A 14,174-nucleotide genomic window follows, 5' to 3' on the forward strand; every position below is an offset into this window, starting at 1 on the left:
GCTCAGAGAACCTTTGGTGCCCGCCGCAGCTCCTCTCCACCCCCACCACAGAGCCCCGCAGACGACGGAGAAGTCCTGGCCGGGTCAGCCCAGGTGGGGGTGACGCACCTGGAAGAGGCGTCCGCAGCAGGCTGGGTAGAACCACTGCGGTGGGGGGAGAGGGGAGGCATCACGGATTATCGCAGGCAAAATCGTGGATCTGCACACACATAACCATCGAAAGCTCTCATGCACGGAGGGCAGAGTTTGCCTTGCCCCGTGGACGGCAGCCTTGGAGGACTGGGCAGAGTCTCCCAGGAGACAGTGCAGTGGTTGATTCTAAGTCAAGATGGTTGCAGCGCAGTTGGGGCGCAGGGCAAGAGAGGACTAGATCTGTGGGCGGGGCCCAGGGGCGGGGCGGGGCGGGGCCTTGCGAGGGGCGGGGCCAGGAGCTGGGCTGTCTCTGCTTGTCAAAAGGCAGCCGCCGATCCCCAGGCGCCGGGAGCGCGGAGCAGCGTGCCCACACGCGGTACCAGGTGCGGACCCGGGACCGGCGAGGAGAGGGGGCCCCAGTATCGGGATTAGGCGCGAGGTGGGGGCGTCGGGGGTACCGGGTCTGAGTGCCCGTGTGCAAGCACTAGAGTCTGGGCGAACTTGGCGACCGAGATCTGGGCTGTCGTGCCTTGAGGCTGGGGCACTAAGGGGACCCTGAGGTCTGAGAGAAAGCTGAAGTTCGTGCCAGGCTGGAGAGGGGAGCAGCGACCTCCTCGGGGCTCAGGCAGCGGATCACAGAAACGGTCCTCCAGCAGGGTGCTCGGCACTTGGGCAACAAGAAACATTTGTTTCCTTCCTCTGTCGGGCCGCCTCGGCATGGACTGGAGGAATAAGAAAGGGAGGGATGGGCTCTGTAGGGTGCTGAGGTCTTCTGGGGATGGAGTGTGTATAGCCTTGCTATCTTATAGGACCCACGCATGGTTACCTGCGATGATGGAATTGGATCTTTTAAGTAGAGGTTTTTTTGTCCTTTCCTTTTCTTTTCTCGCTTTTTTTTTTTTTTAAGCCACCAATTATTTTAGACCTGGCTGATCCAGTGCACTGGACTTATTTTCTCAGGAAAGTCCATCCATAGATGTCCACAGGAATTCAGGGGCAAGCATCTAATCGAGGAGGGGGCTCAAGGAGTAGCTTCTATTGGGGGAGTGAGGAGTCCCACATCTGTGGGTGGTGGATGAAGAGGATTTCAGGGGAAGTATCTAGGAGGGAACATCCTATGGTCTCCGGGGAGCAGTTTGACATGGACCCCCTCCCCCCATGGACCACTGAGGCTGAGACCTAGGCTGCCTGGGCTGGGAGAGCCCTGGGTCTCTGAACCCAGGCCCTTCCCTCATCTTCTCCTCCTCTTCCTCCTTCTCCATGCGGTGAGTGAGTCAACCTCCTGTCTGGGCTCAGCAGCCAGAGGGGCCAGAGCCCAGGCAAGCAGTTGGGCAGGCATTTTCCGAGCATTGCAAAAGCTCTCCTGGGCAGAGTTCAGCTCTGCCCCAGCTCCCTGCTGGAAGGCGGCTTCCTCATGGCCGGTGGTGGCCACTCCTGAAGGGGACACTCTGCACAGCAATGATTATGGGATGGCTATGGTATGACTCCAGAATGGGTTGACTGGGAAGGGATTGTGGCTTTGTGGTAAATCCACATCTCTTATTCTCCTGGGATCAGGAGGTGCATCCCAGCACGGCAGAATTTTCCAGCCCCTCATATGCCATTTCTGCCTAGTGATCTTGTTAGCTGCCTATGTGTGTTAGGGAGGTGGGCATGCACAAGGGATTGGGAAAGACTCTGGGATAAGGGAAGCCGTGGTGCTGGCAAAGGTTTTAAGTCGGGCTGGGAAGTGGGGGTGGTTTGCTGAGGTGGAAATAGATTACCTGGACACTGGAGCCTCAACTTTACGAACCAAGAGGGCTGTGTTTTGGGGGGATCTTCCTCATCCCATCCCTGTCCAAGTGCTGGAGGGGATGGTGAGTCCTTTTGGAATGGTGTCAGGATTGTACGCAGCCAGACCAGGAGGCTATTAAGACTGCAGATTTCTCTCTGGCTTTTGCTTTGGGTGTTTCAGATCCTTGAGCAGAAGTAGGGGCCGCATTTGGCCCCCACTCAGTGGCCTCTCTGGACCCATTTGAAGACAACCCACAAGCAGGCTGGGGGGCTGACTCAAACTGCAAACAGCTGGGGAATTCACAGTCTGTGCTCTGGCTGGGTCCCATGACTTCAGTTTGGCTGTCCCTCATCAGCCATGACTTGGACCCTTTCCAGGGTAATGGATAAGAAAGGGGGGAAGAGAAAAAGGATGAGAAAAGAGGAGAGTGGGATAAGGAAGGCGGGAAAGAAGAGGGTTAGGGCTAGGGAGCTTTCCTCGCCACTCACAGCCAAGACCATCACACTCTATTCGTATAAATACTGTGGAAGGTCTGATGCTGTTTGAGGTGCCCTAGTTACTTGTGTTTATGGTTTCTCGGTCTTCTTTCCCTATTCGACCTCAGAACTGATCTCCTTTGGGCACCGAGTCCCAGAGGAAGCACCAGGAGGACCTCTTGGACCCACACCGTCCGCTCCCGGAACATATAGCCGGTGTTAAAGCCAATGTCTTTCACAGTTGGAGGAAGGCCTGGGGTCTAGTGGGCCAGAACAAGTGGTTATCCAAATGCGGTTGTGCATTTCTTTACCCCACGTCCTGAGGAGGCAGAGGTCATCCTGCCTGAGAGCCAGAGTTTCTCTGCAAGAAACTGGCCGGTGCTTACATCCAGCAGGTGGGCTCTAGTGGCCGGAGAGCCAGAGTCATGAGCACCTGGAGGTCTGAGTTAGGATGGCACTCCAGTGTGTTGCTGGACAGGATGAGCTATAGGAGCTCCAGCTCTCCATTTGTTACTGTTTACGTCTGGTTTGGATGCAGGTAAAGAGAAGTAAGGAAATGACAAGATTTTCTTAAGAGCCTCTTGTGTGCCCAGCATGGTACTAGGCCCTCTGAGGGATAACAGGGAACAGAGCCCACCAGACCGGGCCTCTTCTTCCTAGACGGTCTGAGCTCAGGCTGGGCAGTGGCTGGCGGTATCTTCTTCCACTACAGTCCAGTTCTCAGGGGGTCCAGCTGGACAGGAGCCAGCCTGGCTGTAGCTCTGGACCACTAAGGTCTTGCTTCTAGTTACGCTTTTCTCCGGTTCCCCATTGTCTGTCTCCCATCTCAGTGCCCTCTTGGATGTGCTAGAGAGAGTGACTGTATAATTTATTGCCCAAACTGGGAGACTTCTGAGAGTGAAAGGGGTGTGATGAATAATTAAACCCAAGCTGTTCAGGACAAATTGGAACATTGAGACAGTCTAGCAAACCCCACCCCAGACCCAGCGGAGGTCACGGCGATGAGGGGAAGATGGGTGGGTGTGGGTTTAATGAGGAGAAGATGGGGGTGGTGCTTAATGATGAGGGGAAGATGGGGGTAGCCTGCTCTGTGGTGTCATCGCTAATTGCAGTCTCTCCCTGAGGGCAGCACTGCTCTTGGCCACCCTCTCTCTGGACTAGCCTAGTGTTCACTCCCTTCCCCTTACCTGCGACTTCCCTTCACCCTTGACTTGTGAGTGGCCTCACCTTTGGTTCTCCTGCCCCACCCCTACCTCAGACAGGGACAGGAAGGCCTGCCAACTCGCCTTCAGGTGCCCCTGGGGAACTGGGATTTATACTAAAGCCAAGACTCAGCCTCACGCTTCCTCTTCTCTCTTCCCCCAAACCTTTAGTCTCTTCATTCTGTCCGTCCATCTTCCCAGACCTCCGGGGGCCCCACTGTCCCGTGGGAAACTCAGCCTTAAAGCGGGTAGACAACCAGGAAGGGTAGGGTAGTCAAACCTTGCCCATGTGGATAAAGGGCACAGGTCACTTGTAATCAGGTTCTGGGGAAATGCTAAGCAAAGTGGAGGTCAGGGCCGAGAGCAGCTGCATAGCAGGGGAGGGAGCCAGGTCCCCTGGACACTGGAGCTTGACTCTTGGCTTGTCTGACGACTGGGGAAATGGTCCAGGGGAGGGACAGACTCTTCTCAACCCCGACTAGAGGCGTTGGTAGCGGCGGGTGACTGCAGCCTGCTGTGGAGACATGTGGAAGAGAAACTGCCTTCCCTCCTTGGTCCTTGCGGCCCAGATGCTCAGGGCGGGTTCCCTGGAGAGTCCCCAGAGGTTCAGCATGAGAGACGGGGTGCCGGCCATGGGGGTGGAGCCTCCTTGATGACTGTGTAGTGACTCTGTCCACTGTGGCAGGAAGGCAGTCGTTCTCATCACCGACAAATGAAAACGGCAGGTGAAGACCTCTTGGGAAGTCCCACCCTTTGAAGCAACTTATGGGGAGGGGAGAGGAGAGAGCTTCAGGGGTGGCAGGGGTGGCAGGCCGTAGGTAAATGGCAAAGGCAGAAGGAACAGCCGCTCGGGGAGTCTGAGTGTGTGTCATACCTTCGCAAACCTGCCCGACAGGTCCCGTGCCAAGGAATAGACCAAGCTGTCTATTCCACAGTCTTTGCCACACAAAGTCCCCCTTCTGCACAGGGCAGGGGCCTGGTCCTGAGCATGGTGTAGGCAGCTGCACCAGTGAGAAAGTGGAGTTTGGGCAGGACCCAGCAGCCGGTTCCTGGGAAGCTGCTGCCTCTCATTGGCCTTCTGATGACAGGTTGAAGCTTTGAGGTGTTATGCGAAGTGTGATATTCTAGGCCCTGGGAGGCACCCATGAGGCCCAAAGCTTAGCTGGTGACACATCCAGTGTGTACCACCTGCTGGCACTGGAGTTGTAGCTCCAGGAACAGCTGCTTGCTGAGCACTCAGCCCAGTGGTACCAGGTGCTGGGCCCCAGACGCCGCGTGCACTGCCCCCCAGGGCTGTCACGGCTTGTGAGACGAGAACCACCACCATGTTCGTTTTACAAAACTGGGGAAACTGAGGATTGGGGAGGTAGAGCCATGTGCCAAGGTGACACAGCTGGTGAGAGGGAGCGTCAGGACTCACACTGGGTCTGCCTTAACCTCAGGGGACCCTGCCACCTCTGCCCTTACCAGGCGGCCGCAAGCATTCAGGGCCTGCCTCACACATAATAGGCCTGCAGAAATGTCCCTGAGCAGCAGGCTTAGATTACGTAGCAGTTTGAATGAATCGACCTGGGAGCAAGTTCAGTTTGTCCAAAGGTTACTCTGGGGACAGTGGCCTCTCAGAGGAGGCTCCCTCTGCCACACCCTCAGGCCTCGGTGCCTCTGGCAGTCTTGGGTACCTCACTTGGGTAAAAACAGCAGACAAGGGCTTCCCTGGTGGCGCAGTGGTTGAGAGTCCGCCTGCCAATGCAGGGGACACGGATTTGTGCCCCGGTCCGGGAAGATCCCACATGCCGCAGAGCGGCTGGGCCCGTGAGCCATGGCCGCTGAGCCTGCGCGTCCGGAGCCTGTGCTCCGCAACGGGAGAGGCCACAACAGTGAGAGGCCCGCGTACCGCAAAAAAAAAAAAAAAAAACCAGCAGACAAGAACCCGAGGGAGATAGCCCTGTGTGGAGAGATTGCAGGGATCAAAGAAGGCAAATAAGAAACTCTCAGTTTCAAACAGACCACTTTATTGATGACCTTCTATGTGCTAATTGCACCAAGGAAGAAAAGGCCATTGTCCCACTGTCCAACTGGGAGCTATTCTCACCTTGTTTACCTCTTCCTCTCCTGGCTACCCCTTAAGGGACACTCCCCAACCTACCCACCTGGAAAGAGAAACAGACTCCAGCCTCACCTGACGGCCTCTGCCAGGCACTGTGCTGATCACTTTCCTTGTCTCCTTTAATCTTCCCAGCTTTTCCTGGGAGTAAGTTACTAGAAGCCAGGAATGGCTAAACTCAAATTCAGTAAATTGATTTCTCTTTCTGTTATTTGTTAGCTGATGAGCTTGGAAAAGTCGTTTAGCTTCTCCAAGACTCTATTTCTTTAAACTGTGAAATACATCGTACACACAAGAGTACACAATAGGCCTATGTATACATTAAAGAGCAGTGTAATATATCCTGACCCACCACCTAAGTTCGGAGTGGAACGTTTACAGAAACTTAAAAGCCCCCTTTCCTCTTCCCAGTTGCATCCCCTTCCTCACTCTCCACCACACTGTAACTAATATTATGAATTTTAGTTAATATTTCCTTGCTTTTCTTTGCAAGTTATCATCTCTGTATGCTTTACAAAACAGTGTATTGTTTAGTTTTACGTCTTTGGAGTCTACCTACACGCGTGTTGTCTGCGATGCACTTTTTTCACTCAATAGCATGTTTCTGAGATTCATCCGCTTCGAAGCACACAGCTGTATTGAGTAGTTTTCAGGGCAGTGTCGAATTCCGTAAGAATACGCCACAATTTGTGCACCCTTCCTCTTGTTGATGAACATCTGGGCTGTTTCCGGTTTGGGGCTATCATGATAAGCTAATACTGCTAGGAAGACGTTGTGCTTGTCTTCTGGTGCATGCATAAGCTTTTCTCTAGGGCACATACCTAGGAATGGAGTTGATGGGTCACACGGAATTCCCTGTTTGGCGTTACTCTACATGTCTTCCACTGTGACTGTACCAAAAACACTCCTTTAAGTAAACACTCCTTTAAGATAAAAGTTCCCATGTTCCCCATCCTTTTTAACACCTGGTATAGACTTCATTTCTAAAATGAAAAAGTTGTACTAGATGAGCTTCTTTTTTTTTTTTTTTTTTGCGGTACGCGGGCCTCTCACTGTTGTGGCCTCTCCCGTTGCGGAGCACAGGCTCCGGACGCGCAGGCTCAGCGGCCATGGCTCACGGGCCTAGCCTCTCCGTGGCATGTGGGATCTTCTCGGATCGGGGCACGAACCCGTGTCCCCTGCATCGGCAGGTGGACTCTCAACCACTGCGCCACCAGGGAAGCCCTAGATGAGCTTCTAAAGTCTCTTTCGGCTATAATAAGTGTATCATTCTTAACCTCAGGACCTGGTTTCTGGCTTATGTGTGTGCCTGTCTGATGTGTGGTGCACAGGTGGCCCCGTAAATGCCACAGCCTGACTCTGAGGCCCTTTGCAGGGTCCCCAGGTGCAGCTGAAGCCCTTCCTCACCGGGCTTCCACCGACAGTGGGTGAGGGATCCTGTGGCTCTGCATCCTTCCCAACAATTGCTGTTCTGTTCAGTTCAACCGAGAGGCTGATGTCAGGGCTGAGAACATACCAGGTGCTCAATTAATACCCACTGAATTGCATTTTTGCCAAATGGATTGGGAGGGATGTATATTTTCCCTGAGCATTGATTTTAAGAACAAGACATGCAAGTATCAGAATCATGTATGTGCTAGTTAGTGAACACATGTATGTGTCAACACGTGTATGTGTTCACACACACACACATGTATGTGTTAGCTAGTGCTAACTAGAGCGCTGGGGCTGGGGACAGGGATGGGATTTATGTCTGTCTTGGGCTTCCTGATCATTTGAAGCTCCAGGTGAGGTGAACCGAGGTTAGTAGTCTCCACTGACCAATTGTTCAGAGTCTGGCCTTGAAATTTGACCCTCTGGCTTGTCTGGTTGGAGAGCAGGGGGCGTCTGGAAGATGGGGTGAAGAGAACAGAGGAGGTGCCGAATAGGCTGGGCAGAAGTAACTTCCCACCTCTGGCAGAAGTTCGGAAATTCAGAGCCTTTTGGAGCAAAGACCTCTGCCCCGAAGGCGTTTTCCAGCATCATCCTGGCCAGCCTGGAACTGTCCCATTCCCCCTCCACTGGCACCAACTGCGGCCACAGGAGGAGGTGAATGCCCACAGAGAATCCCCTTCCAAGAGTTGAACACTCTGCCCGGGAGTGGAGGGTACCGGTTTGAAAGGTGTTAGATATACTCAGTGTCCTGGAAGCCAGATAAGCAGCCAGCTGCCCACCCACCCAGCCACCCACGGGACAAAAGAATGTGGCTGGTCGGGCAGTCGCATGGGCCACCCCAGCCCACAATCCCGTAATTACCCACCGAGTCTGTGCCTGTCAGCTCCACGGGCAGGCGAGTGCCTCTGCCCTGGGCCTTATCTTGGTGACCAGGCCCATGCTGGGCTCAGCGTCAGGGCCTCACCTATCCTTCAGCCACTTCTACCCCCGACTCTGCCCCAGTGTCTCTCTCTGTACCAATCTTTGACCCTTTTGAAGCGCGCATATCATATAATAGCTGATAATCATAATAAACCAAAAGGTTACTATAACTTAATATGTTCCAGGCACCGGGTTAAATGTTTTTCGTGCATCTTCTCATATACGCCTCTCAATAATCCTGTGAGGGAGGTAATATTGTTATCCCCACTTTACAGAAGAGGAAACTGAGTTTGAACAAGTTAAGAGGCTAAATTTCTTGCCCAAAGCCATCGAGCTCCCAAGTCAGAACCAGAACTTAAATTCAGGTCTTTCTAAGACCCGACGTGGGGTCCTTCTTCGCCTGCCACTGCCTGTCCTGCCCTGCGTCCCGGTCCTTCAGCTCCCCAACCCCTTCCTGTCTGAAGAGGGCTGGAAAAAGAGGCAGCAGTTGGTGCCAGTGGAGGGGGAATGGGACGGTTCCAGGCTGGCCAGGATGATGCTGGAAAACACCTTCAGGGCAGAGTTCTTTGTTCCAAAAGTCTCTGAATTTCCGGACTTGTGCCAGAAGAGGGAAGTTACTTCTGCCCAGCCTATTTCGCAAGCTTGCCAACTTCTTGGGTGCCATGATGTTGAGAATTGGGGGATGGGCTGCCTCAGGTAAAATTCCATTATAATGAATGCCATCTAAGATCGGAATGACTTGGTTAAAATGGAATTATTCTAACCTGGGTGCAGTGGAAGAACTCAAATATGCAGCCTGAGAAACTAGAAATGACATGGAGTTGATTCGCCCTTGAGAGTCTCTTAGGGAGGCTCTGGGAGGGTTTGGAGCCTAGGAGAAGGGTCAGATGTACCCCAGTTCCTCCTTGAATGCCAGGCTCCCCGGTGGTTGGGCAGGACTTGGAGGGAGCAAGGCTGTGACTGTCCAGTTGTCCATTTCCCCCACTGTGCTGTGAGCCCCTGAGAACAGCTCTGAACCCCGTCTCTGAGGTGTCACCACTCCACACAATACCTAACTCATCATGGATATGCTCAGTAGATGTCTATTGGGTTGTTTTTTAGGTAGACCGGGTCCCCTAAGCTAGAAAAGAGAGTTGGAGGGCAATCGCTTCGTGTGACTAAAACATCCTTAAAACTCTGGACTGCAGCTCAGATGAATTGAACCAACTGTGCATAATAACAAGCGCTAACACTGAGCAGGTGCCACGCACCAGGCCCTGTGCTGAGCACTTTACATACATTATATCTCATTTAATCCTCACAGATGAATGAGGTAGGTATTGTTATTTTTTTCTCATTTGACAGGCGAGGGAACGGAAGTGTAGAGAGCTCAGGTCATTGGTTCTGGTCACACCTCTGGCAGGGAGGGAAGGCAGGGTTGGCACCCTGGCAGGCTGCCTCCAGAGCCTCTTCTCTCAAGTGTCTCCCTCATCACAGAGCTCGGCTGAAGCTGGGGGCTTGTTCTGGGAACTAGGGCCAGGTAGGTAACAGTGAGTGCAAAGCCTGGTGGGATGGCACAGGCCTGGTCTAGAGGGACAGCCCCGCCCCAGGCCAGCAGGGTGGCCACTGGAACTGCAGCACAGTGTGGCCAGATTATACAATATTTTTAATAGGAAGCGGGACATCCAGGTTTTTTCCAAAAGTCAAATCTCTCTCTCTTTTGGAAACATTGACAGGCAATTCAAAAACGTATAATCACTGGTGGTGATGAGTAGGGGGGTGACAGACAGAACTCGCTCATGGTCAGGTTTAGTCTGTAGGCCTCCTGTGTGTCCTCTGGTAGTTCCTTTCCTTTAAGAGATGGCTGTTACCTGGAGAGGGACCAGGAAAGCCCTAGTGTATATAGAATTCCTTACTAAAGGCATGAATGATTCCTCTCCATGGGTACCCCTCCCATCGTGTGATAATACTTTACAGTGCAGAGTGTTTCTTTCTAGAGAGTTATAATGAAATCTTTCAGTCTGATGATAAAAAATAAATCCTCCCCTTTCCTCCTTATCTTTCTCTCTCCCTCCCTCCTTCCTTCCTTCCTCCTTCCCCCTCTACTGTGTCTTCCCAGTCAGATATTTCCCTGTAGATATGAGAAGGAAGGTTCGATGTAGAAAAATCAAAAGGAAACTAACAGTCAAAGAAAGGGTCTCTAGCCCCCGCCCCCCCCCTCAAAAAAAAGTGACATTTTTGGATTGGGCTCGGTAGGCAATGAATGACGCTTATCAGGCCGGGTCTGAAACCCTCACTGCACTGTGGGCTCTCCCGGGCTGTGAGGACCTCATGCTGTCAGAGACGGGATCACGGTCCATGTTATACTTCAGAATGTTTTTTCACAGCTTTCCCCTTTATGCCTGAGAACAGGCCTCCCTCTCCCTCTTAAATACCTGGGAAAATCATTGTAAACTAATAACTAACATTGGTATGCAGTATAACAATTTTATAACACACTTTTTTTTAATCTCAGCTGATACAACATTCCTGTGTGATAGGCAAATGGGTGTAGAATTCCCTTTTGGAGGCTTGGTAAAGTAGCAATGTTTAATTCTTTTCCTTCCATTCCATAAGGGAGCCATAGCCAGGGAGGACTGAAACCTGGTGTGCGGGGAGCCGCTGGCTCCCGCAGGCCTTCCCATACCTGCCGCCCTCACCCCTCACCTGGCATCCACAGGTGGGAGGGTAGGGGGGAGAGCTGGTAGTCCGGAGCCCCTGCCTGAGGTCTCCACCTCCCTGAAATTCCCGCTCCAGGGTGAGTGTGGCGTGGGGCACGGGGAAGGCCCTAAACCAAAGGGTGGCCCGTGGCCAGCCTCCTCTCCACGCCCACCCCGACTGCCTGTCACCCTGAGCTATTATTCCCCAAGCTGGGCAGAAAATAGCTCACTCAAGAGAATTATTTTTGTCTCTGTTAAACGTCAATCCTGGATTACTGAAAAGCCTGGCTGCAGAAGTGTGTTTCAGGACAGGAGGAGTACTGGGAAAAGTGGTGAGTCGGGGAGCAAAGGGGAGGCGGTGGGTGGAGGGGTACCACCTCTTCCCCCAGGGGCTGCGATGGCCACAAGCTCTGGCCTTCTTCCCTAGAAAGTTGCTCATCAGGCTGCCTGACCAGCGGCCACTCCAGCTGACAGTGTGCAGCCGGCCCAGCCAGCTGGAGTGCAGTTCACTCACAGCTCCTTTGACTGAGTGCAGGCCCTGAGCTGGTCCATCAGATTCCTTCTCCAGGGATGTTTGCCTCTGCCCGAAGGAGTGTTGAGTGAAGGGAGTGGAAATTCTGTTACCTGGTGTGGAGGTCCAGGAGGGCAGCTGGGGGGCTGCAGACAGCCAAGGATGTTTGCCTCTGCCCGAAGGAGTGTTGAGTGAAGGGAGTGGAAATTCTGTTACCTGGTGTGGAGGTCCAGGTGGGCAGCTGTGGGCTGCAGACAGCCAAGGAGGGAAAGAAGTTGTTGCTCTGGAGTAGAGACCTCCTCCCCCTCTTAAATACCTGGGAAAATGATGGTAAACTAATAACTAACATTGGTACGGAGTATAGCAATTTTATAACACGCTTTTTTTTTTTTTTTTTTTGCATTACGCGGGCCTCTCACTGTTGTGGCCTCTCCCGTTGCGGAGCGCAGGCTCCGGACGCGCAGGCTCAGCGGCCATGGCTCACAGGCCCAGCCGCTCCACGGCATGTGGGATCTTCCCGGACTGGGGCACGAACCCGTGTCCCCTGCATCGGCAGGCGGACTCTCAACCACTGCGCCACCAGGGAAGCCCTAACACGCTTTTTTTTTTAATCTCAGCGGATACAACAGTCCTATGAGAGGATTGTTGGAGACCTGGTCTCAGCTTCTCCTGTACCCTGAGGCAGCATTGAATGCCACTCTGTGTAGCGAATCTGTCCCATCTTTGCCCCTGGGTACCAAAGAAAAACAAGGAAGAGGAAGATAGCCAATGGGTAGGGTTTAGTTTGGAGAGGGTTCATGGGTTAGGACAAAGGCCACTACTTCCTACCACTTTGTGGCCCCAGGGAAGAATCCTCCAGCGGTTTGGCCTGAAACATTGAAACAAGAGGGTTATCTTCAATGATAGCTCTAAGGGGAAGGCTGTGCTTGTGTCATGTCATGGGCCAGCAGTGAACGTGGACGTCTGGACCCAGGGTAGGGGCTGGCGTGTGCCCACACATGCAGCGGACTTCCCACACATGTCCATGGCGCAAGTTGTTCGTGACCATAGTGGTTGGTGCCCTTAGAGGGATTCCTGGCAACAGGGAAGTGACCTTGTTGACTGGGAGAGAGGAGTAAGCTGAGCGCGCTGGCGGACGCAAATGTGGGGAGCAGTGGGTTCTGTGGTAAGGCAGCTCTCCCTGTGCCCGGCAACCGCATCTGGCCACCCTGGACAGATTGACGCATCAAATAAGGATTGACTGGGGACGTGCCACTGAATTGTTCACAACTTCCATCTGCCCTTGTTGAATCTTTTGTTCTTTCTTTGGGTTTTCTCTCACAAAAAGTATGTTTTCCTATTTAGCTGGGCAGGATTTTCCAGAATTCTCTCCTCTACCTCTCCTTTCCAACTCAATTACTGATGGAATAATCCCAGGGGAAAGCATCCCCCCCCAAAGGAGAACAAGTGGTGTGCACCAGTGCGGTAGAAGAGGCCCGCTGCCTTCCTGACCTGGGGGGCCCTTTCTCCGTGAGCAGTTGGGAAGGAGGCCCATTTTTACTTCCTTCACAAAACTCAAGGTCAATTCTGGTTGGAATGGGAAGCTGAATGGAGTCTGAAAGTCTTTGGTTGCAAAATATCATTGCAGTAATTTAAAATTCCTGGTATTCAAGACTCAGTGTGTTTACGAGAAGTACACTCGGTAGAGGAAAGAATGGAATTTACTTCCGACTGAAATGAGTGTGGTCAGTTGGTTTCTTTCTTTCTTGCGACCCCTCTCTCTCTCCAGCCATATGGAGCTAGTTTCTCCACCTCCAAAAGGCTCTTTCCTTTTTGCCTCATAGCCTTTGCTCACATGGTATCACCTGCCCGGACCCCTCTTTACCCTTCTCACCACTGCCATGTTAAACTATGGTCCCTTCTGTCTCAGTTGAGGCGCAGAGAAGTGACGTCCTCTAAAGAGCCTCTCTCCCTCTCCAAGACCAGGCCAGGTGCTCTCCCACGTGCTCCTGTCACACCTGTGCCTACCTGTATTGCAGTGCGGATCTGAGTTGGAGATTCCTGTTTGTCTCCCTCAGTAGACTGTAAGCTTCATGAGGGCCGGGTCCCTGGGCGGCTCACCATGGTGTCTCTGAGTCCTAGCATACAGCATGCCACATAGTCAGTGCTTAAAACCAGGCAGGGGTCACCATCGTAGATAAGGCATCAGAGGCCAGAACCAATACCCAGCACAGTGTGAGGCCAAGAAGAAATGTTGTGGCCTCCTCGGCCCTCCAGTATGGTCCCCAAGAAGAAATCTACACGGCACAGCAGGACGGCTGGAATTCTGACCAAACAGAAGCCCTGGAAAAGCTCTATTGGGGAAATCATTCACACAGGAACTGAGTAGCGGCTTGCGGGTGTCTGCTGCTACCCTCTAAAGTAAATGGGAGCCTCCCCACTTGGCCTCTTCCTGAGAAGGCTCATGAATACGTGAGAAGTGTTCACCTCTTCACTAATAATGCAGAAGAGAGACAGGATGCCTTTGGGTAAATCAGCCCCTTATGGGACTGGAGCCGTCTGGTAGAGAGTTACCCCAGCCCCACCCCTCTCAGAGGACCCTGGGATCCCTCAGGGATTCTGACACAGGCCTCAGAATCTATGCTAGGATAAGTGAATGGCTTTCCAGGGCTGCCAAGAGCCAGGGTGGCTGCAGCCCTTACTGCCCCACCCCCGGCTCCGGGCCCCTGGCCTCTGCCAGCCTTTCCCATCACTCTGCCTTCCAAGGCCTGCTGTGGTGGCCGTGAATGGGGCGAGGAAGTGCCGCTGCCCTGACAACCGAAAGGGGGCGCCCCCGGGCTGCTGAGCAAGGTCCCACGAAGGGGAGAACAGATGCCCTATAAGCCCTGGATGCCGGAGAAGGTAGGAAAGAGACTCACGGGGTGAGAGAGGGAAAGGACGCGCTATGAGCAGAAGCAGTGAGC

General features: G+C 53.2%; 1 protein-coding gene across 4 annotated transcripts in view; it reads left to right on the plus strand.

Annotated features, from left to right (window-relative positions):
• Nucleotides 1–442: 442 nt before the first annotated feature.
• VDR (vitamin D receptor) overlaps nt 443–14,174 on the plus strand; it is a 57,117-nt gene continuing 43,385 nt past the window's right edge. The window contains exon 1 of one of the 4 annotated variants that reach the window (XM_033866856.2): nt 443–515. The gene's annotated coding sequence lies outside the window, so the exon portion shown is untranslated. Of the gene's footprint in view, nt 516–589; nt 1,611–14,174 lie in introns of those variants that run through there. The other 3 variants (XM_033866858.2, XM_033866859.2, XM_033866857.2) reach the window with 3 other exon arrangements.

This window comes from Tursiops truncatus, chromosome 11 (genome assembly GCF_011762595.2).
Source record: "Tursiops truncatus isolate mTurTru1 chromosome 11, mTurTru1.mat.Y, whole genome shotgun sequence".
Lineage (NCBI taxonomy): Eukaryota > Metazoa > Chordata > Mammalia > Artiodactyla > Delphinidae > Tursiops > Tursiops truncatus.